This window comes from Pinus tabuliformis, chromosome 4_2 (assembly GCF_031772625.1).
Source record: "Pinus tabuliformis cultivar Carrire ecotype Pingquan chromosome 4_2, CPIR1, whole genome shotgun sequence".
Taxonomy (NCBI): domain Eukaryota; kingdom Viridiplantae; phylum Streptophyta; class Pinopsida; order Pinales; family Pinaceae; genus Pinus; species Pinus tabuliformis.
Window position 1 is genome coordinate 144,068,076 of NC_142304.1, and position 23,690 is coordinate 144,091,765.

At 34.5% G+C, this 23,690-nt stretch overlaps 1 pseudogene; it reads left to right on the top strand.

The window, feature by feature from the left end:
- Nucleotides 1-4,630: 4,630 nt before the first annotated feature.
- On the top strand, nucleotides 4,631-23,489 carry LOC149168621 (enoyl-[acyl-carrier-protein] reductase [NADH], chloroplastic pseudogene; annotated as a pseudogene).
- Nucleotides 23,490-23,690: the final 201 nt, after the last annotated feature.

The following is a 23,690-nucleotide window of genomic DNA, read 5'->3' on the forward strand; positions in this document are numbered from 1 at the left end:
GGGAAGGTCGTTAACAGATTTTGTCTAAAATCTGGGTGATTTGGTGCTCCTGGGAGGTTGCAATATTTTCTGGTTTGTAGACCCCACTTCCATAACTAGAACTTGGATGTTGGGTCTTGTAAAAGTAACTCTTAGCTCATGTTTACCCTGGATAGATGGTAAAAGCGATTAAATGTAGGGTAGCGTGGTTACAAAGTGGTACCAGAGCGAGGTTGTATCACTAGATCTTGGGATAAAAGCAGATTGTCATGCAGGTTTATATATTATCATGCATGCATGTTGGTCGATTTATTTTCATTACAGTCATACACATGTCATTTATTCATGCATGATGGTTAATTTATGTTATATGCATTGCGTTCATATGCATGTCAATCATTTTATTGTTGTTGTGGTTACATGCATGATAGATGCTAGTTAATTAGTGCAGTAATATGCACATGCATCTGTTTTCATGCATGATAGTTGATTTTTTGTTATATTAATCATGGTCACATGCATGTTGAGAATTTTAATTGCAGTTTCTTGCATGACAGTTAAGTTCTTGATATTATTATGTATCATGCTAATCTGGACTGACTTGTGCATATGTAATAGCCTCCCCTGAGATGCATTGAGGTATGATTTTGATTATGTCTTCTATTTGGTTTATCTAACATGGTATTCTTGTAGATGAAATAGAAGGCCAAGAGATGAAAAGAAAGATAGTTGAGTAAAATGCATATGACTCCCAGTATAGACTGGAAGGGACAATGGTGACGGGAGAGATAAATTGAGAAACGGGAAGAGGGAGACTCTCCTGATCTAGTAGATACATTGATAAGATTGAAGGAAAATATTAGAAGTTGAAAAGCAAATAATAACAGGTTTATTGAAGCATGGGAAAGGCTTGTGAAATATCAAGAGCAGCAAGCCAAGGTTAATGTAATAATTTTCCATAGACTTTTAAATTTGCAGAAGTAGGAATAGCTTGGAATTAGTCATGAGAATCAGCAGGAAGAAAATACTAATGGTGCAGATGGAAGTGGGTCTCAAAAAAGGTACAAGATGGACAGTTATGATACAGTGAAGAGTGGCAACTCTTGGATACACCTGAGAGGATGGCTAGCACTCATAGATTTTATTCTAGTTCTACTTCTGAGATACATCATCGTCATCACCGCCAACATCCTTATAGGATAAGTGAGAGGGGGTATTAATGAGAGGAGTTCAAGAAATCCAATCCTCCTACTTTTGATAGTGAGTTTACTAAGTCAGAAGATGTAGAAGCATGGCTCCATGGGATGAGTTTGAAAGTTTCTTCAGGAAGAAGTGCCTGTATGAGAGATATCATGATGGAAAGGCCAAGGAATTCTATGAGTTTAGGATGAGAAAGAAAGAATTCAAAGGTTCATCAACAAGTTTCCAGTAGCATTTCAAGAATCGATTGAGTTTGATGAGCCTCAGTTATTGGAAGAAGCCAACATAAATTTTGAAGTATTGTTATGAAAAATCAAAGCACAAGCTTGATTTCAAGCGTGAATCGATGGGTAATGACAAAACTAAAGGAAAGTGGCTTGAGAAGTGAAGAAAATATAAGGACGCTGGTGATAACGAAAATGTAGAACCTCATAAGAAGTTCAATGCAACTGAGAGAGGACATGGGTCTCAACCTAAGGAGCAACAGAACAAAGGTGATGTTAGGAAACCTTTGAGGTGTTGGACATGTAGTGGAGATCATCGCAAGAGGGATTATCCTTCGCATCTGGGTGGCAGAGCCTCAATACATCTTGCAGTAGAATAATATCATGCTTCGGGAATGAGAAATAAAGGAGGTTAAAGTGCATGGAAGCACTTTGGGGCAGAGGAAGCTACATGGAAGATGGTTGATTATATGTGGGCATAATAGTTGGTTTCCAGTTATAGTTGAATTCATCAAGTGAATTGGAATCCCTTGAGAGATGATGCATGCATGTGTCCAGTTGCAGGACAACGTGTTTTGTACAACTGGGCAAGGTAACTGGTATATTGTTATATTTATTAATGCATTGATATTTTTGTGTTTATGGTGGTATGATGTAGGGAATTGCATGGAAAAAGAGATTTCCATAGATCTTGAGGAAGGCTTGGGTTTATCTTTCACCCATGAACCCTTTGAAGCACTAGCAAACCATGGGGGTTAAGTCATGGACTCTATTAAAAGTTTTTTCCTTTTGGTGTCTTGTGATTTATTTGTTCTTGATTTGCAGTTTTGACTATGATTGGTGCATTTCCATGCCACTTTGCTTATGGTGTTGCATTATTGTTTGGTTTTCCTTTTTATCTTTATCCTTCCTTCTTGCTCTTTCCTTGTATGTTTTTAGGTTCTTGGTAATTCATTTTGGAAATAGGAAAGTTAATGTAGCTTGGGGATAGTTGAGTGAAACCCAACAGGTAATAATAGACCTAGATGAAGCCCAGTGCATGAATAAAGGGAAACTGAAGGCAAGAATATAATAGCTAGTTGGGTTGGTTGGGTCCATTGGGGTAAAGGGATAGTGGAAGGACAATCATGAGAAAGGTAACCAGTAAAGGTAAAGTAAATCGATTTGAGGTTCCAGATGCCTTGGCTAGGTTGGGAGTTTTTTCTCAATATGGTGCATGTGTTGCATGGATAAAGGAAGTTCTCTTAACCTTGACCTTATGAACCCTGGTAATTGTGTCGCGATCATGATGTGTGTGTGTTTGTGTGTGTGACAGGATCATCAGGGATCATTCTTGTGGAATAATGATTACTTTATGCAGGTGAATGGCATGAACAAATTCTTGATTTCAAGTGAGAAAGTAGCCCTGAAAGGTCTATGGGGTTAGTATCTTGTGGATATGATTTCTATATTATGTGCTTATAACTATGCCTATGTTAATGTTATGGGTAGGAAATGTTGAAGGATACATATATAGAATGAAAATAGTGTGATCTGCGGCATGATGGGACAAGCAGGGATAGTGGAAAGAGCCACAGACTAATCACTTTGGTTGTGGATGCACGTATTAAGGCATGGGAAAGACACTATAGGCAAGGTTTCCTAGTAGAGATGGTGTGGTCTCTCGATGTGCATTATTATTGTTGTGTACATGTTGTACATGTTTTCTTGTGTACACGTTGTACATGTTTCCTTGTGTACATGTTGTACATGTTTTTTTGTGTACATGTTGTACATGTTTTGTTTTGTACATGTTGTACTATGTCATGTGTATTGTGTAGTCTATGTATTGCGACATATGTATTCGTTGTGTTGTATTGTGTGTACATGTATGTATTGTGTTGTAAACTATGTGTATGTGTACATGTTGTGAAGGGATTATTTCTCAGGATCTCTGGAGGTTGTGGGTTGGGACGGGATCTTTAGAGCCATGTAACAACTTAGATTCCTTGGAGGTTGTGGGTTGTAGCCTTGTAATGGCTTGTATTCTGGTTGTGGTTTAAGATAGTAGTCCTTGGAGCCTTGGACAGCTTGGGTAGAGACCAATATTGAGCTTTTGATACTAAAAATAGAGGCAGTATAGTCTTTGGATACCCTTGTTGTTGATATTTAGGCTAGAGGTGGTATAGTCTTTGGATACCCTTGTTGTTGATATTGAGGGTAGAGGCGGTATAGTCTCTTGATACCCTTGTTGTTGATATTGAGGGTAGAGGTGGTATAGTCTCTAGATACCCTTATTTATTATGTTGAGGATGGAGGGAATATAGTCTCTAGATGCCCTTATTGTTGATATTACATATGGAAGAGAAGAGAAGACATTGGGTGCTTGCTAATTTTGGGAAACTGATTAAGTGTGTGTATGGAAAGGAAAAAGAACAAAGGCAGAAGAAAATACCAGCTTAAATATAAGCATCAATATTTTATTTAAGTTTTTAATTTCAAAATTATGAGCATAATATGGAATTCTGATCTATGATGGTTGAGTTTTGAGTTAACAATATGTGATATGTTTATACATGATGATTTGATAAAGGAGCTAATTTGACTTGTTATGACAGAAATTAAATAGAATTGCAAGTGTTTCCTTATTGATGAGCTATCAATCAGGTATGATTTGAATTTATTACAATTCCTTTTGAGTCTAATGAAAAATTATGTGCTTGGTATAAGAAAGCATGGAAATTCCCAAGTTTGGGTGGTTGGAACTGGATGCAAGAGAATTAGGAGTAGTAGCAAAAGGAATTGGAGCATATAGTAGTTTGTAGGTAAATACTTTAGGGGAAGGGCCATTGTGGGACAGTGGTACCCAATAGTGTCCATTGATTAACATAAGCATGCTATGACCGGTATGATGGTTTTGAGGTAGGGATATGCCTTTGTATTTGGACCTTCTGATGCAATGAAACCTAGCTAAGGGGCAGATTACTTGAGGGACTAGGAAGAAAAGAAGAGTGACCTTAGGGAACTTAGAAGGTGAGTGATTGCATGGAAGGGGGTAACCAGATTTCCTGATGGATTGGGAATCATAAAAGAGAAGGACATGTAATAAATTTATTTTGGTTAATATCATTTCCAGATGGAATCAGAAGCACATTACGAGTGTGCCCCAAGACAATGAGCTAGTAATTGTTTACTAAGAGAGCAAGTATTGTAGCATTTGATATTGGAGGTAAAATTTAATATTAGCAATGGATTCTGGAATTCCTGGGAAGGAGATGAATCTTGGTACTTCTTTTGAGGGTGGAGGTGTGATCCTCTGAAATCCCTTGTCATTGATACAAACATCATGTCCTTTTATTTGTTGTTTGAGGAAAATGTGCATATGTATATATTGTATCGAGTTGTGTTTATAAATCTCCATAAGCATTATGTTTGTTATGTTTTCAGGAGTTGTCAATGTATTTACAACACCAAGTTGTGTTTATAAAGCTCCATAAGCAATATGTTTTGTTGGTCATAAGTGTCATATAACACCAAGGATAGTGTTCACCAAAGGTGGAGGGGTTTGTAACATCCTCAAGTTATATTTCCATTTAAAAATGAAAAAGTCAACCAAGGTCATGGGACACATATTCCAGTATGAATGGAGGGGAAGGCATCACATTGACTATGGAAATTGGCATTAGCATTAGAAAAAGGAAAAAGGAAATAAATGAAAATTAATTAAAAGAATAAAGGAAAATAGGAGAAAATGAAGATGAAGGGATAGGAATATGCATGCAAGTGAAATTAGAGAGAAAATAAAGGAAAGCGAAAGAAAATAGGAAAGGAAAGGAAGAGACATAGACATCAATGATAAAAAGGAACCTGAGAAATAGTTGAAAGCTTTGGCTAAGCTTTTGATTAGTTTCATAATTTAACTCCAAGAGGAGAGAAAGAGAACTTGGACACAAGCAAGTAAAGGATAACCAAGGAAAGCAACAGAGCACGAGAGGAATTTTGGACAACAACAAATTAGGACAGAAAATAGTTGTATATTTGTAGGTAACAATGTGCATGTGTGATTTATCATGTTGATATTCGAATGCATGGTACATGCATTTGGTTATTTGTTTATTTTTCTATCATTATCATGAGAATTTCCTGGATTGACAGTGGTTTAAACCTTGCCTTTCCATTTCCGAGATAGTCATGATGTAGTGGGTTCCTTGTTTTGGTTAACCTTTGGATGGTCGGTATATTACAGATCCTAGTTGAGGTGGTCTCAGGAAAATTCCCAAGGGTGGAGATGGGATTTCTATTGTAAATATTGATGGATGGGTGGAGATAGGAAAATTCCTCTAGGTATGGTGAAGAAATTCGAAGGCATCCAATCTTGTTTGGTTTTGGTGAAAACTGGACCGATTTAGGTGAAATCACTATGGTTGAAGGTTGAAGCGGTTTAGCCTATGGAAGCCCTGGTTGGTTCTATTTTGGCTTATCCCATGTGATCCCACATTCATGCTTGGAATATGGCATGGGGTTCATTGGGCTAAAAGATTTGGTTCAGTCCCAATCTATGGTCAGGTGGTACATGGAGGTCCCTGACATGGTTGGCTTTATGCATATGTTATTATGTGTTATTTCTTATTGAGATCTATGAGCACATGTATTGGTTATTGTGTTGATTTTATGATTGGTTTGTCATGGTTTCATTCTAGTTAAATGATTGTTATAAACATGGTGTATTTATTATTATGTGATATGCTCTTGTTATGGTTCTGTTGCATGGTTTGATGGGATCTTGGTCATATATTTGAATGCATGAGATAATATGTGTTTGAAGAAGCTAACAAGAGAGGGTGATAAGCCTTCTGGATGATTCTGTGATGAATTTAATGAGTTATTGTATAGATATGCATTCATGACTCATAGGTGTTATGTTTACCAAGTGTTTTAAAAAATGATCATCATGTATTTTCCAAGTTTGGAGCAATAGTAGAGCCTATAATTAAGTATACATACACATAGACCTTGTTGACAGAGTTAAGGAAGGATCTCGGTAGATCTAGGTAATTGGCCTAAAGACTAGCCCAAAAATATGGAACTAGGTTTCTATCTACACCCTCTGAATTAGGAGATATCAGCTGCAATTGCACAGAGAAAGGAATGTGCATGCGACTGGAGATTTCCAACTACATGCACATCTTGGAATGCATGTGATTGGGATGTAGGATCAGGAAAAACTTAGTTCTAGCCTAGGGCAAGGTCATTAAAAGATGTTTTCTAGTATCTGGGGGATGTGGTGCTCCTAGGAGGTTGTAGTATGTTTATAGTTTCTATACCCCACTTCCATAATTGGAACTTGGATTTTGGGTTGTGTCATAATAACTCTCATCTCATGTTTATCCTAGAGAGCTAGTAAAAGCAGGAAAATGTGGCGTGGAGTGGCTACAGCTAACCACAACTATGTCAATGACCTGGTGAACATTTAGATTTGACACTACCCTAATTAGAACATCTTTTAACTCACCAATTACTTTCACTTATGATCTATAGAGTTGAATGATGTGCATTGGAAATTTAGTCAATGTTTCCTTCAACTTCTTACATATAGTGTAGGGCATAGCATTTGATGGTTCTTCAAAGTCAACCAAGAAAATATGAATGTTCTAATTAATATCTCAAAATTCAACAAAAAAGGAGGTGTTAAGGATTTATATTTTTCCCAATTATAGTAATATCTATTGTTGATGTTTACAGATCACTTTCTTTTTTTCCAGGGAAAAAATTTGTAATATTATTCGTATAAAATAATATTACATTTGTACATGCCGAGGAATTCCAATGGTCATATCCCAGACAATGCTCCCTTTAGCAGCAAGGAGGATCCACAAGCTAAAACTCTTTACAATACTTGCCTTGAAGGATTATTTTCAAACATCTGGTGTGCATAAAGTCACATTCCTAAGACATTGTGCCCAAAATATTACTGATTTATAAATGTCAGTCAGGGAAACATTTAGGGGGGAAATTTCACAAATTGGTTTTTTTGGGACATTTTCCTAAAAAAGTATTCACCAGTTTGGTAAACAATTCGCCTATTTTTTACATATATATGATTAAATGGATGAAATTCGCCAAATATTTATCAATTTTAAATGTAAATTACATGTTTTTTGTTGACAATTTTCCTACATTCTATATGCATGAATTTTTAAGTTAAAATAATCACCAATAATACTATACATAACATAATATTTAAATCCTTAAAAAATACCCTAATGTCAGTTATATATCTTCTACCTATCAAAATTATCAACTAGTTACCTTAAAAAAAAATTAAATAAAATAAAATAATAAAAAAATAAATAATAAAAAAAAACACCATTTGATCAGACGTCAAATAAAGTCTATCAGAAAATCTCAGAGTGATGATCATAATAAGGATCTAGTATCATAGAGTGTATGAAAGGTACATAAAAACAATAGTGAATTTGTGATCAATCCCAAGGGTTGAGAGAAGATTATTTGATGCCATATTCTTTAACTTTTGTGATCTTCTAGCTACTTTGGTCCATTTTAAATCCACACTTAGACTGTTCATTTGCTTGGTTGTTCCTACATCTGTAGATATGATCAAATGAGATAGAATTAAAATAAATGATTGTAGAAATAATTCTTTGGTATATAGGAAGAAAATTATAGTTTTTGTGTTTAGTAGTCCCCTTCATTGAGTCAATAACAATCTTGGAGTCTCTAGAAATGTTAAAATAAGTGATGTTTTTTAATAGGGAAAGTTGCATCAAGAGCTTTAGAGTGAACAATGCAACTTAGTTGTTTGTGACTCTCCCAGATATTTGAAGAGGGCTCCCAAACGTTTTGTAGATTTTACAAGATTTTTTCTAACTTAAACCTTATCCTCATAATCAAATTCATTTGCAAACAAGGTATATTTTCCTTGATTGGTTTTCATTCCTGAAGAAATAGAGAATGTGACAAAAGTTTCTTTAATAGCCTCACAATTCTTAGGTCTTCGTTCAAGAAAATTAGGATATTGTCCATGAATAGAAAATGTGATATGGAGAATGAATGGAGATATTGAGATGAGATGATGTTTCTTTTAATTTATAATATATTTTATTAAACCCTTAAATACAAGAAGAAAAAAGAGGGTAGGGAGGGGACAACCCTGCTTGATACTTTTTTTTTCTGGTGGGAGAGCAAAAGAAAATCCATTTATGAGGATGGAAAGGGAGGTTATGTTGATGTAGCTATAAATATAATCAACAAACTTCTAGTGCAAGTCCAAGTGAAGTAGAAGAAGCTTGATGTATATGCATCAAACTTTGTCAAAATATTTTGAGAGATCAACCTTATAGATGACGCCTTTGAACTTTTTGATATACAAAACTTTCTTAAGCCAATCCCATGGCTTCATGGATCTAACTTCCTTCTATAAATCCAAATTACTCCAAAGAAATATGATTAGGCAGTAATTGTTTTATCCTTCCTGTATTAATTTTATATATGATTTTGTAGATTATACTATAGAGTGAAATAGAGCGAAAATGCTCAAAGGAGGAAGGATTTTTAGATTTTGGGATGAGAGAAATGAAAGTGGTATTAAAATGGCAAATAATTTTCCCATGTATACTTTAGAATTCTACAACCCCAAGTATGCCTTTACTAATGAAATCATAATAGTGAGTATATAATTCAATATATAGGACATCAAGCTGAGGGCTCTTGTCCTTCTAGAAACTGTGCAAAAACATTTCTAATTCCTTGCTAGTGGCCTTCTCCAAAATTTTGGGTTGTGTTATATTCTTTCCACGACTAGCCCATGTAATTAACCGGGGGGTTAGAGGAGGGCAAAGCCCCCCCTTCGTTGCTTTGATTGCGTAGTGGTGGGGTCATAGGGGGGAAGAGGAGATATACACGAAGCACCCTGAAGGCTTTGCGGTGAAGGGTAAGAAAGAACTGGTATGCAAGTTAAAGAAGTCTCTGTATGGGTTAAAACATTCACCAAGGATGTGGTATCAAAAATTTGATACATTTATACGGGGACTTGGCTTCACCGGAAGCAAATAAGATCACTGTGTGTATTTTAAATTAATTGGTGACTGTGTTATTTATCTGGTCTTGTATGTGGATGATATGTTGCTAGTTGGAAATGACAAAGAAATTATCTAGGATTTGAAGACCCAATTTTCCTCCAAATTCGACATGAAAGGTCTTGGTGTTGCAAGCTATATTTTGGTCATGGAAATTAAAAGATATTAGGCAAAGAGGAAGCTCTGGTTAAATCAGAGGAAGTATGTTGAGACAATATTGCAAAGGTTTAATATGAAGGATAGTAAACCGGTGAAGGTTACTATTCCTGTAGGTGTAAAGTTATCTGTTGAACAGTGTCCCAAGGCATAAGAAGAGGAAGAGGACATGTCCCCTGTTCCATATGCAAGTGTAGTTGGTATCCTGATGTATGCAATGGTATGTACTAGACCAGACATTGCACATGCAGTGGGAGTATTGAGCAGGTTTATGTCAAAGCCAGGGAAGGAGCACTGGACAACAATGAAGCGGATTTTCAAGTATTTGCGTGGCACTAGTGATTATGGCTTGTGCTACCAAGGAAGACTAGGATTTGACAGAGTGTTGGATATTCGTGGCTTTGTTGATGCAGACTGGGCTGGAGATCTGGATCAAATAAGATCCACAAGTGGGTATGTGTTTAACCTATTTGGAGGTGCAGTTAGTTGGATGAGTAAGAAACAATCTGTAGTGGCACTATCAATTATAGAGGCAGAATACATGGTAGCCACTCATGCAAGCAAGGAAGCAGTTTGGTTGCAAATATTATGTTCAAGTATGGGGTTAGTATAGGGAGCTATAAGAATAGACTGTGACAACAAAAGTGCAATTTTCTTGGCAAAGAACCCTGCTTATCATTCAAAGACAAAGCATATTGATGTTCAGTATCACTTTGTGAGGGATATGATAGAAGACAAAAAGGTGTTGCTGGTAAAGGTGGAAACTTTGAAGAATACTGCAGATGCATTAATAAAATCTGTGAGCTCTGAGAAGTTCTCTTGGTGTACAGAAATAATGGGCATTGCAAGGTTGGATAAATGACTAAGCTCTCCTGTGGCCCCCTGTGAAAACAAAACAACAAGCGGGAGAATGTTGGGTTGTGTTATATCCTTTCCACGACTAGCCCACGTAGTTAACCGGGGGGTTGGGGGGGGGGGGGGGGGGGTGGAGCCCCCCCGTCATTGTGACGATTACGCAATGGGGGGGGCCATAGGGGGTTTGAGGGTGGCGGGTAACCCCCCTTTACAAGGTTTGGGGAAGTGTCCTGGGGAATTTTTTTTTGTGGACCCTATATTAGGTTGGGCGGACCTACCTATGGTTTTGTGCATGGTTTTCACACATGGGTTTGGACACGATGGTTTTCGGTCCATGGTTTTGGATGCAATGGTTTTCGGTCTGTGGTTTTTGATGCGATGGTTTTTGATCCATGGTATTGGATGCTTCATCATGTATAAATATGTATTGTAACATTGAACGGAATAATAATGAAAAATCAATCTAGTAGTCCCAAATTTGGGATCCAGGGGAAAATTTCTGTGTATATGTGCTTTATGTGTTATTATCTTGCATTGTTTATTTTTTGTGTTTTAGAATTCGTATGCAGGTAATTTTTGTATGGGGTTAAAACCTACATTTGGTGTGATAGTTTTTTTGGCTTCAAGGGGACACCTTTGTTGCTAAGGGGTTTCTCTCAGGCCTATGGTAGACCATATTAAGTGGGAGATCTACGAGATCGATTCTAGTGGTGAAAGAAGATGGCGAGAAATGGAAAGATAGAGATCGACAAATTTGATTGTCAGAGTTTTGAGTTGTGGAAACTCAAGATGGAGGATCTGAGGGTGGATAAAGATCAGTGGATCACAGTAGATCTGGGTACTAAACCAACAACAGTGTTTGATGAAGAATGGAAAAAGTTGGATCAAAAGGCAAAGAGCACAATACGATTGTGTGTCTCAGATTTAATATTGTTGAATGTATCAGGGGAAGCTACGGAAAAGGATTTGTGGGAAAAGTTAGGGACTTTGCACCAATCTAAGTCTCTGGTGAATAAACTATTCCTGCGGAAAAAGCTATATAACCTGAGGACGAAACATGGAGGCTCAGTGACAGAGCATCTGAATGCATTTAATACTGTGGTAAGTCAGTTATTTTCACGTGTATATTTTAGAATTCTAGAACCCCAAGTAGGCCTTTACTAATGAGATCATAATAGTGAGTATATAATTCAATAGATAAAACATCAAGCCGAGGGCTCTTGTCCTTCTAAAAAATGTGCAAAAACCTTTCTATTTCCTTTGCTAGTGACCTTCTCCAAAATAGATTGATTCCCTTCATCATCATCAAATTTAAGAAAAAGGCTAGCAATTTGTATAGTTTTTTCAATAGTTTGCACCCTGGTCTTTACTTAAAAGGTTTTTGAAATAGTTACACCCTTCCTCTATGATTTTACAGAAAGTGTTAAGTTTTTGACAATCCAGTTTTGAGATATCCCAAATTGAGTTTGTGAATTTCTTAGCATTTGTGATCCAATGAAAATACTTGGTGTTTTCATCCCTAGATTAAATCCAAAGTGCTCGACTTCTCATCCTCCACTCCTTTTCTTTATCCAAGGGACTTCCTTTCCTTTTATAGTAGACTTATAGTATCAATGATAGAGGGATGAAGAGAGGTAGGATTTTCATTTTCCAATAGATCCTACAGGTGATGTTCAATATTCAACAAGGCCTAATTATCCTGTTCCTTTTTCTTTTTTCCCATTTTGATATAACTTCTTTAGCAGTCTTGAGGTTTTTTTGAAACTAGATTGGGGGGATTCCCTAGAATCAAGATCAAAGGGTCACCAAGTTGATTTAATCTTATCAAAAATTGATATTCAAATTAGTGGGGGTTTAATTTGAAGGTAGAAAGTTGATTTGGGGGAAATATCCATATCAAGAAGGATTGGGAAATGATCTAATTTGCCTCCAATCACCATCCATTGCTTTATTTGACCAATTAAATTAAGCGTATTCTTAGATATTAAAACATGGTCCGACCTTTTCACAACCCCCCCATCCCTTTCTCGATTGTTTAACCAGGTTAGAATCGGCTTGGGAGAAAATACATCTACAAGTCCTCTAGAGTCCATTTTATCAAGGATTCATTTCTTCTTTTTCAACCCCTGGGGTTGGTTCCTAGTGTATTTCTTATTCTTTTGATGTTTATTGTTCCTTTTGTACCTTCTATTCACAATCTATGTTGAATAATTTCTTCTTAGCACACTTATGATCTTTAGTTTATTTTCTATCATAATTGTAACCAATCCCTTTTGCTCTTTTTTCCTCCAGTTGTTGTGGTGTCAACCTTGTAGGATGTGGGATGTTAGGATCAAAAACACTTCCATATTTATAGTTTTCAATGATAGATCTCCTTGTTTCCATAATTATGCTTTCAACTTTTCTTTCCATCCTGAATTAATTCTCTAATGAATTAGGTTCCCAAAGGTGAACCTCATGTTGGATGTTATCCTTTAAATTCTCTATGAACACATCAATCAGATGCTCCTCTGGAATACTAGTTACCTTGATATTCAATCATTGGAAGTCCTGAATATGCTCTTCAATTGAACCCTTTTGTTTGAGATTTATTAATTGGCTAAAGAATGTATTACTATTTGTATCCTCATAATGTGCGATCAATTCCTCTGTAAAAATTTCCCAAGTGAAAAATGATTTATGAGAATAAATCCATCAATACCACATAAACCTATTTGGTTCTAAATATAAAGATGCAATGTGTACCTTTTGTGTGTGATGCACATAGTGTGTATCAAAGAACTGCTCCATCTGTAGTATCCATGTTATTGGATCCTTCCCACGAAAATTCCTTATAGCGACGTTTGGAATATATTTGGTGTTCAACCCAAAGTTAAAGTCTCTAAAATCATGATTCACATACCTTTTGTTCTCATCATGAGTTTCAGGGCGTACCTTATCACCACTAGGAAGGCTTTATTGTAGAATTTTTTCCAAACCTTCCATGTCTACTTTTATACCATCCATCTTAGCTTCCATTTCATTTTTGGTACCTTTTATGGGAGTGGAATTCGTTTCACATGGTCCCGTAATTTTTATACACCATATTGCATTTCTTCCTCTTCTTCATGCGCCATAATAGAGATTTCTAAGGGCTTAATGGGTGTAACTTTTTTTATTTATTTGGGAGTCATCATAGAAAAAAATAATTATATCTTGCTTCACTGTGCCCTTTGAATCACTTCAAACTATTTTTTCAAACAAAAGTTATGAAAATTTAAGAATACATACCTTTTAAGAGCTTGATTTTGAGCTTGTTGATCTGACTAACCTTGAAACTATTGTATCTTTGTGATTTCAACATCCCAAGGTATTAAATTCCTTACTGAAGTATCTCTCATTTTATTTTTTCCAACCCCACAAGTTAGATCTATATTTGATTCTTCAAGATAAAGTTATTCCAAATCTCCCATGATGCCCTAATTATGGATTGGTTCAGCATAACAATCTTATATAGATTGTCATGTGTCATTGTTTTAACCTTCAGACCTAAAACTCATACCCAAAAAACTATAGTCCATGAAATTTTAATCACTTCATTTTATACAGAATTCAAATTTGATGCTCGAGGGGAAAGTTATGACTATTTTCCTCGAGACGCATGTTTGAGACTAAATTCTAAAGTATACAGAAACCATAACTTCTTAGGACCATAACCAGATGTTCATTAAGATTTTTCCTCAATTTCACGATCTAAAAATTTTAGGAAACAAAAAAAATTTGAATAAATTATAGCGAAAATTTCATGATGAACCTTTTGAAGCAGTAAAACCCTAAGATCAAGAGCTTTGATACCAATTGTTATGTATCCAGATCAAAATAGCACAGAAACAAAGAAATGGTAGATCAACAATTAGATAATAATCCTCTTAGAGCAAGAAACCTCCCTTTATGTCACATAAATGAATAATTATAGGACGATTCAAATGACAAGACCTCCTTCTTATATATGGGAGTATAAAGGGTCAAAATATAATTAGGGCTTACATAAAAATAATAATGTAAGGGCACAACAATAACAATAGTGGGCTTCTATGGGGCACATCAATAACAATATAGGGGCTACACTAGTATTATAGGGACCTAACATGGTATGTATGTTGAAAATTCCTATGGTATGAGTTAAAGCAACCATCAAGGATGTGGTATCAAATATTTGATACTTATATATTGGGACTTGGTTTCACAAGGAGTAAAGTGGATCACTATGTGGTTTTCAATTTAGTTGGTGTTTGTCTTATTTATTTGGTGTTGTATGTGGATGATATGTTGTTGATTGGAAATGACCAGGAAATCATCTAAATAGTGAAAACTTAGTTTCCTTCTAAATTTCACATGAAGTATCTTACTACTACAAAATTCATTTTGGACATGCAAATTAAGCGAGATCATGCAAACAAGGAACTCTAGTTAAATCAGAGGACATATGTCGACACAATTTTGTATAGGTTTAATGTGCAACACTGTGAACTAGTAAAGGACCCTATTCCTATAGGTGTAACACTATTTTCATAGAAGTGTCCCAAGACATAGTAATAGGAAGAGGATTGTTGTTCCATATTCTAGTGCAGTTGGAAGTTTAATGTATGCAATGGTCTATACTAGATTGAACATTGCACATGCAATGGGTGTGTTAAGAAGTGTATTCAAAACTAGGGAAGGAGCATTATACAACAATAAATGGGGTTTTTAGGTATTTCCATGGCACTATTGGTTTGGATTATGTTGCTAAGGAAGATATGGTTTGGATACAGTGTTGGACATACATGGTTTTATTAATACAAATTGGGTTTGATATTTGGATCATAGCATATCTACAAGTGGGTACACATTTAATCTATTTGGAGGAGAGATTAATTGGATGATCATGAGATAGTCTACAATGGCACCGTTAACTATAGAAGTTGAATACATGGTATCCACTCATGCAAGCAAGTAAGCAATATAGTTGTAGAGATTGTGTTCATGTATTGGGTTGGTACAGTGAGTTGTGAGGATAGATTGTGACAGCCATAGTGCAATTTTCCTGGCAAATAACCAAGCATATCATTCTAAGACAAAGCATATTGATGTTCAATATCACTTTGTGAGGAATATGGTTGAAGAAAATAAGGTTTTGCTAGTGCAGGTGGAAATTTTGAAGAAAGTTGTAGATTCATTAACAAAATATGTGATCAATGAACATTTGTCTTGGTATATAGAAACAATGAGCATTATTTCCCTAGATTGTTGATTATGTACTCCTTGTGACCACATGTGTGCAAAAAAAATAACAAGCAATAGAATTTTGGGTGTGTCTTATATTCCTTACACAATTATCTGCATGCATTATGCATTACACCATGTGCAGTGAGGAGGTCACAAGAGGGTGTTAATATGCGAAGGAAATCCACCTGGAAACAGGGGATATATTACCTACTCAAGGCCCTAATTAGACCCCTATTCGTTTTATGTAGTGATACTCACCAGAATATATGCTTAGTTGCCTGTACTAATCTAACCAAAAAATGATAAAACTAATTGTGTATCTTTCCACAACTATTCATCATATTGGTTGTCAATCTTTTGGAATTTAACTATTCATCTATATTTTCTTTTGTCCTTAATTATGGGTTCAAATTCCACTCGAAACATTGGACTATCCATAATCTATACACAGTTAAAATCCAGAAGATTAACAACCAATATGATAAAACTAATTTAAACTAGGGAAAATATATGACCTAAAATGTTTGGAAGTAAATATCACCTAATCTGTACAAATCATTAGTGTTTTAGATGGGATTTTGTTATCCAATCAACAATGAAAAGGGAAATATTAGTGAAATGTAGGCCTTTAAGAGTTCTATAGTTTTTTGGGGTAGTAACCTTTCTGACTAATATGTGGGCCCAATCAATTGTGTGAGAAATGTGTGCTCCGGTGAGATAGTTTTAACAAACTATATATTTTTTTATGTTTTTTGAGGTTTATTTATGCAATATTTAATCTGCTTTATAGAAAATAAAATTATCTCAAAAGTGAAAGCACGTCTCAGAACTAATAGGTGAATATCTAATAATGAAATTTGATATATTTAAAGACTCAAAATTAATCTAAAGTACTTTGAATAACTCAACAAAACATTTTCACATTTCATTTCAAAATAAAAGGAAAACACATTCTAATACTCAACTTGGGGAAGTATTTAAATTAATGAAAGCATGTAAAAATGGAGAACATGGCTACATATAACACAATTATAACACATATCGTACACCATGCACATAAATTTTCCAAATTGACTCCCAAATTCACTTCTAACCAAAATATCAATTCTAATTGCAGTACAATAATTTCCAACCCCTTCTCCAAAAAAGAGGGTTGTATAAATAACAAAAATAAAATAAAATATATCCATTTGTTTTCTAAAAATAGAAAATCCTTTGACTTTTGCATGATTATTTTCTTGCACATTAAAAGCAATTGGATTTCTCGTTGTCTTAAAAAAGACTTGACTTTCACTCCATCTAATGCTAGTATTCCTCTATCTGTTGAGGAAATTGTCATGAATCTTCCATTGGCTATAAGGGAATTGATTCCCTTTCTTTCTCCTTAAGTTATTTGGCCCACCCGTTGTATCTATCAAATATCTAAGGTAATTAGATGGGATGTTGTTTTACAGACCAATCTGGCACTGACTCATACGCTTAATAATATATCTCTTCTTTCATCTATACTTAGAAAAAGAAATGAAATTGATTTCATACACTCGTATGGAAACTGAAGGAATTTATTAATTTCTTTGCTACTAATTTGATGAATTTCACTATTATTGGCCTCTCTCTTATCATTAATTTATTGAGTGCAAATATTGAAAGGAAGCACCTCCTTAATTCCCTTAATATGAGGCATATTGAATTCCTCAATCCCATCTAATGCATTGTCCCATATTGAAGCGCATCAATCATAAGACTTTGTGATCCATTCTTCAATGGTGTAGAAATCATATTTTCTTTGATTTAAGGATATCTACACCATTTCTTCTCTTCCTTGGAAATTTTACCAAAAATTCAATTTTTTATTTAGTTTCCCACATGATAACTTTATCAAATTGGTCTAATATTATGCTATCATCCAACATCTAATCACCAACCTGATTTTTAAAAGTTAGCAAGTTGTCATATAAATTATAAGTTTTGTTAATATGTTTGAAGAATTACAACTCGAATTGCTTGAGTTGATCATTAACAACACTAGCTTGATCTTCAAACATCTTTACCTCCATAGGTTCATTCTTGAGTTGCTCTAATTATTCTTCCTAAGAATTAATACAAGCTTGAAATGTTGTAGAAATTGTTTGAGCATCAATATCAAATTCCTCTTTTAATATTTCAATTTCTCTTGTATTAACTTGCCTCATATCTTCTAATATTTTAGCATATTTTGTATTAGTTTCAAGAAATTCCTTTCTAAACTACTCCTTTAATTGAATTTTTTCATTTCTATGCCTTTCCTCAATGTATGCCATAGCTATGAAAAATCCTTCTCGTTACATGGTGGAATGGGATTATGATTCCTTATTTTAGGTGGACTTGTTTTTTTTTTAAGTTCAACATCCAACTCATTAATTTAGTTATAAAATTTGTCTAATTCTTCAAATAATTCACCGACTGACCATTGATTAGTTGAAGAGAAAAAACCAAGGGTTGATGATGTCTCCATAGCCCTGCCTTTATGATCACCTGTTATTTTCCATGTCAATGTTGATGATATTTCTATCATGGAAGGATTAAGTTTTATCTTTCTTTATCTCTTCACAACATCTATTGTCTCGGGACTAGAAAATTAATTTGTTAGAGACACTATTGTCTCTTTAACTGCCTATAATTCATCAATATTCATGAAAAGAGAAGAAAAGTTTGCAGTACTAGTTGTCAGAGGAGTCCTGATGATTCATGGAGATATTACCTTAGTCATTTGGGAAGAGCGAATTGGACTTTGAGAAATTTCTTGTGCTTGGCCCATCTATTGAATATTTGATTGATCAACATTACTTGGTATTTATTTTGTCTTTTCGTCAAGCTTTTCTATCATATTAAAAAAAATTATGTTTTCTTTGATGACTCCTTTATTGTTGTTCTTCTCTCCTTTTGAACAATGTCCTACTTTTCTTGACTTTGATACTGAAATAGAGATTCATCTTGTTTTTCTTGTTCCTCCTACTCCTATTGTAGTTATTGTTGTTGTTGTTTCTTTCCTTTAGGTTCTATTTCTTGTTTTTATTTTCCCTCTTGCTACTTTGGAATTGAAACACTTTTTTGTTGAATGGGTTTTGTATGATCAAGTTGTCAAGCTTTTGTTTCGTATTGATCTTGTGAACTTTCAATTTCCTTAGGCTCATTAGCACTATCAGTGAAGGATAGGAAGATACCTTTACTCATTTGCAGCTTAGAAATAGGAACACTGGAGGCCTTACTCCTTTGGTTAAGGAAAAACAAGTGTCAATTATCCCTAAAAGTATGAAAACTTTCTCTCTCATCTTGGCTCATCTAGGAAAATAATTTGACTAAAACTTGATAAAAAATAATCATTTTTGAAAAAAGAATCAAATAATGGTTCGTGATGCACATACCTTTGCTCATTTGTGGTTATTGTTATTGTTGTTTCTTTCCTTTAGGTTCTAGTTCTTCTTTTTTCTATCTTGCTACTTTTGAATTGAAACATTTTTTTGTTGAATGGGTTTTGTGTGATCAATTTGTCGAGCTTTTCTTCCTTATTGAGCTTGTGAACTTTCAATTTCCTTAGGCTCATTAACACTATCAGTGAAGGATATGCAGATACCTTAGCTCATTTGTATCTTAGAAATAGGAACACTAGAGGCCTTTCTCCTTTGGTCAAGGAAAAACAAGTGTCAATTTTCCCTGAAAGTATGGAAAATGTCTCTCTCGTCTTGGCTCATTTGGGAAAATAGTTTGACTAAAACTTGATAAAAATAATAAAAAAAATGAAAAAGGAATCAAATAATGGTTCTTGATGCACATAAATTTTAGAGTACATCACTTAATTGAGATGTACATTAACAATATCATGTGGATCATAACTGTAGAAAGTAATAAAATGTAACCAAACCTCTTGATTTCCATTTGCATCAATCACTACATGACCTCTATCTTTAAGAGTTTGGTAGCCAATCTTGATAGAAAAATTTGGCCACAATCTATTTCAATTTTTATGCAGTAATTTTTTGATGCCATGAAGAGTTATCGGATAGGTTATTTATCTCACAATAATCCTCTCAAGAATGAATCTAGGAAACACATGAGGACCAACCTCACATCCAGCCAACCTAAAATAAGAAAAAACCTCTTCCATAAGCTAGACTCTTAAGCCTTATAATGTTGATTGAACTTCTCTATTGATTCTAGGAGGAGACTTTCCAAAAAGGATTTGATGGAAAGACAACATTATATTGTCACAAATATCATAAAAATGGTTTTTGTATTGACTATCCCGGAGAATAGAAAAATACTAATGAATAGCTTGAGTACTAAAAGAGCAATACCATTTCAATAACAGAAAGGGAACAAAGGCTAAGTACTACAACATCCATTGAATACGCTTACATGTAAAAACTTGGTCCAAACCCTGGTGGAGATGAATGTGATAGCTTAATAGCATCTTGATAGATTTTGAGACAATATATCTACCCAATTAAATATCTTAGATTGATTCGTGATTCCATGGAACAAGGGAACCCATTCTAACTTGAAATGCTTGAGGATTCTTGAATAGTTTAATTGGGTATAACCTATTTATCAAGGAAAATGTTAGGAGGGTTCAATTTATACACTTGCCATAAAACTCAAGGCCTCCATGAAGCCATAACTTTATTGGAGCTATTTACAATTGAGCAAGTGTTAACATGAGTGTGAGAGATAATCCAACATACCATATCATAATAAGGAAGCATGGTAGGCATGGTTGCAACCTTATACAACTTTATTCTCTTGATTTATATGAAATTATCTGAATCTGAGTTGGAGTCTTCTTCTAAGCCACTTCCTTTGGGATTTCTCCAACCATCATTCTGGAAAAATTCATACATTTCCTCCTAAGACATAATTCCTACGGATTTGGTGTTGTATGTGGTATCTAAAAAGAAAGTTGAATTATAGATTTTTCCTTATAAAATTAAGCTTTTGGTTCTATTAATTTCAACTTAGCCTTGATATTATAAATAATAAGCTTTATTTCTTTGGATTTTCCTTTTCTACCCATTACACTTATGCAAAGGAAAATAAATATTTTGAACCAGTACTGATGTCCAAAAAAAACACCCAAAAAAATACTTACCAAAATATTGATATCCTTCCGCAAACAAAATTCCTTTATAAATTCTAACTATTTCTCCAATACAGAAGCAGCAAAGCTTTCTTTACAAAGAACAATTTTCTATGAGCTTTTATAATAACACGCAATGTTTCCCGAAAAAATGGCCAAGTACAAAAATCCTTGGCACCTGAATAATCCGTAATGCCCATCACGTTTGAATTTATTTCCTTCCTTATTGTCTTTTCAGGATGCATATTTGAGAATCTAGTTATTTGGAATTGTAACATGTTTACCCTTTGTCTTCTTTTATTTGCGCTCGATACAGCTAGCTTTTTGAAAAACTTTTCGAATTTATTTAAAAAATATTTTAAAACTACATGGAAAAAGCTAAGTTTAAAATGAACAAAATGCATCATCCGGTTATCATGGTATACAGATGTACAAAAGTGAACACCATATTGATATGTGTTTTCTAAAGAAGAAAATATATATATATATATATATATATATATATATATACTGATTTGCAAAAAAATAAAATTTTTATTCAATCATCATAACATCCAAAAATCTTGGTGTCTGGATGTTTAAAAGTAGAGACATTTTGTATATCCCGGATACCGAATAATTTTATTGAAAATGGAAAACTAATAAAACGAAAATTTGTGTAAATAAAGAAAAATATATCACTTAATCCAGTGATCTGGGCAACCGGGAGTCTAATAAAATGAAAATTTGTGTAAATAAAAATAAAGAAAAATACACCACTTAATCCAGTGATCTGGGCATCCGGGAGTCTAATAAAATGAGAATTTGTGTAAATAAATAAAGAAAAATACATCACTTAATCGAGTGATCTGGGCATCCGGGAGTGCAGGGGTGGAACTAATGAACAACAATGTTTTGTTCTCCAGTTTCAGATACAAACAAAAAAAAATTTAAAACTTTTCGAAATAATTAGAAATCAATGAAATAATCAAACTCTGAGAGTAAGAAAATTTGAAAAGGGATATCCGGGCATCCGGGTTTTTAAAAGGAGTGCCATTCCATCAAGGCAGATGCTCGAAAACCATATATGAAAACTAAAATGATATCCGAGAGTTCCAAAATACCGTACCAATATTGCATAAAGCAACTCAAAATAATTATGGATATGTATTTCTTTATGAAAATACTCAAAAAGCTTAAAATTTCCAAATTCATCAATTTTATAAATAAAAAAATGAGACTAAGAATTATTTACAATGTATAATTAAAGAATTTATTTAAAATTGAAAATTTAAATTTGTCTTTATTTTTATTTACACTAAAAAGGGGCAATTCTTGGAGAGCTCACCTCTTACTTGGGATTCCACCCATGTGGGGTTCAGGGGCAGTGCCCTTGATAAAAAAAAATTGGGGGTTTTTGGTAGTTTGTAGCACACAATTTTTGTCTTGAATGATTTTGTGGTATATGGTGGTTTTGCCAATGGTTTTGTAGTTTCAGTTAATAAATTGTTATAGCCACTACAACAACACCCAAAAATCTTAATATGTATATCTAAATTTTGGGTCCCGCTGTGCTTTTCAAGGTATTAATGGATATCCTTGTCAATTGCAATGGTTAGGATCTTGTCATTGATTTTACAAGTGCTAGTATCTCCATGGGAAAAACTACTTATGTTCATCTGTCTTGATTCACCCTTGACATTAGGGTTTATGGCATTTTTCGTTCATTTTTTTTGCAAAAGAACGTTTCAATACTACCCGTCTGTTTTTTTTAAATAGATTAAAGAAATTAAGTTTCTAAGGAATTGTCAAAATATTTCTCAAGTGTGTCTTTTGCATGTCCGTTGTTTAGATGAAGCTACAGCAAGATCAAAGGGTTGATCACCATTAGAAGCATCTCATAATGGGAAGTGGGTGCTCTTAGGAAAAGGAGCATTTGTTGTTTGATAGCAGATGATAATGGATATGGTTGAGCCATAGCAAAGTCCCTTGTTGTTACTGATGCAGAAATTATTGTTGACACATGGGTTTTGGCTCACAGCATATATGAAACCAACTTGAAACGAGGTATGCAGAAGCCTCAAATTGGATAGTTCAGAAAGTTGTAGAGTCTATAAAACAAGACTTTGGAAGCATTAATATTCTCATGCACTCACTTGCAAATGATCTAGAGGTCAGTAAACCTCCTCTTCTTGAGACATCAGTGTACTTTGCAGTTATTTCAACCTTGAGTTATTCTTTTATGAATCCTGGTGGGTCCTCAATATCTCTCACATATATTGCATCAGACAGGATAATTCCAAGCTTTGGTGGAGAAATCATTTCTACAGAAGTTTCCCTAGAAAGTCACACCAAGGTTCTTTCTTTTGAATTTGGAAGATGCTACAACATAATATTTAATATAATTTCAGTAAGCCCCTTGGGAAGCAAATTTTGCAAGGCAATTGAATTTCTAGATACCATAATTGAATACTCAATGGGGAATACTCCCTTGAAAAAGGAAGCCCTGCAACATTTGTAGCGTCACCATTCACCTCTGTAATAATTGGAACAGTTGCATAGGTTGACAATGGGTTGCATGCTATAGGAGTTGCAGTGGCTAGTCCAACCTTTGTTGACCTTACAATGCCACAAACAAAAAGAAAGAAGACTCCAACATGATACTATTAGAAAACAAGCCATGAAGAAAGAACTATTGAGCCTCCATAAAATGGATTCTTGAATTGATACCGGTTGCACATGATGTCTTAGAAGCAAAAAAAAAATATTGATAAAGAATATTTTAAAACTTCTAGATTTGATTCCTATTGTTGCTTGCAGATACTACTAAGTGGTTCACATTGGGTTCAGTTGAAATGAGAT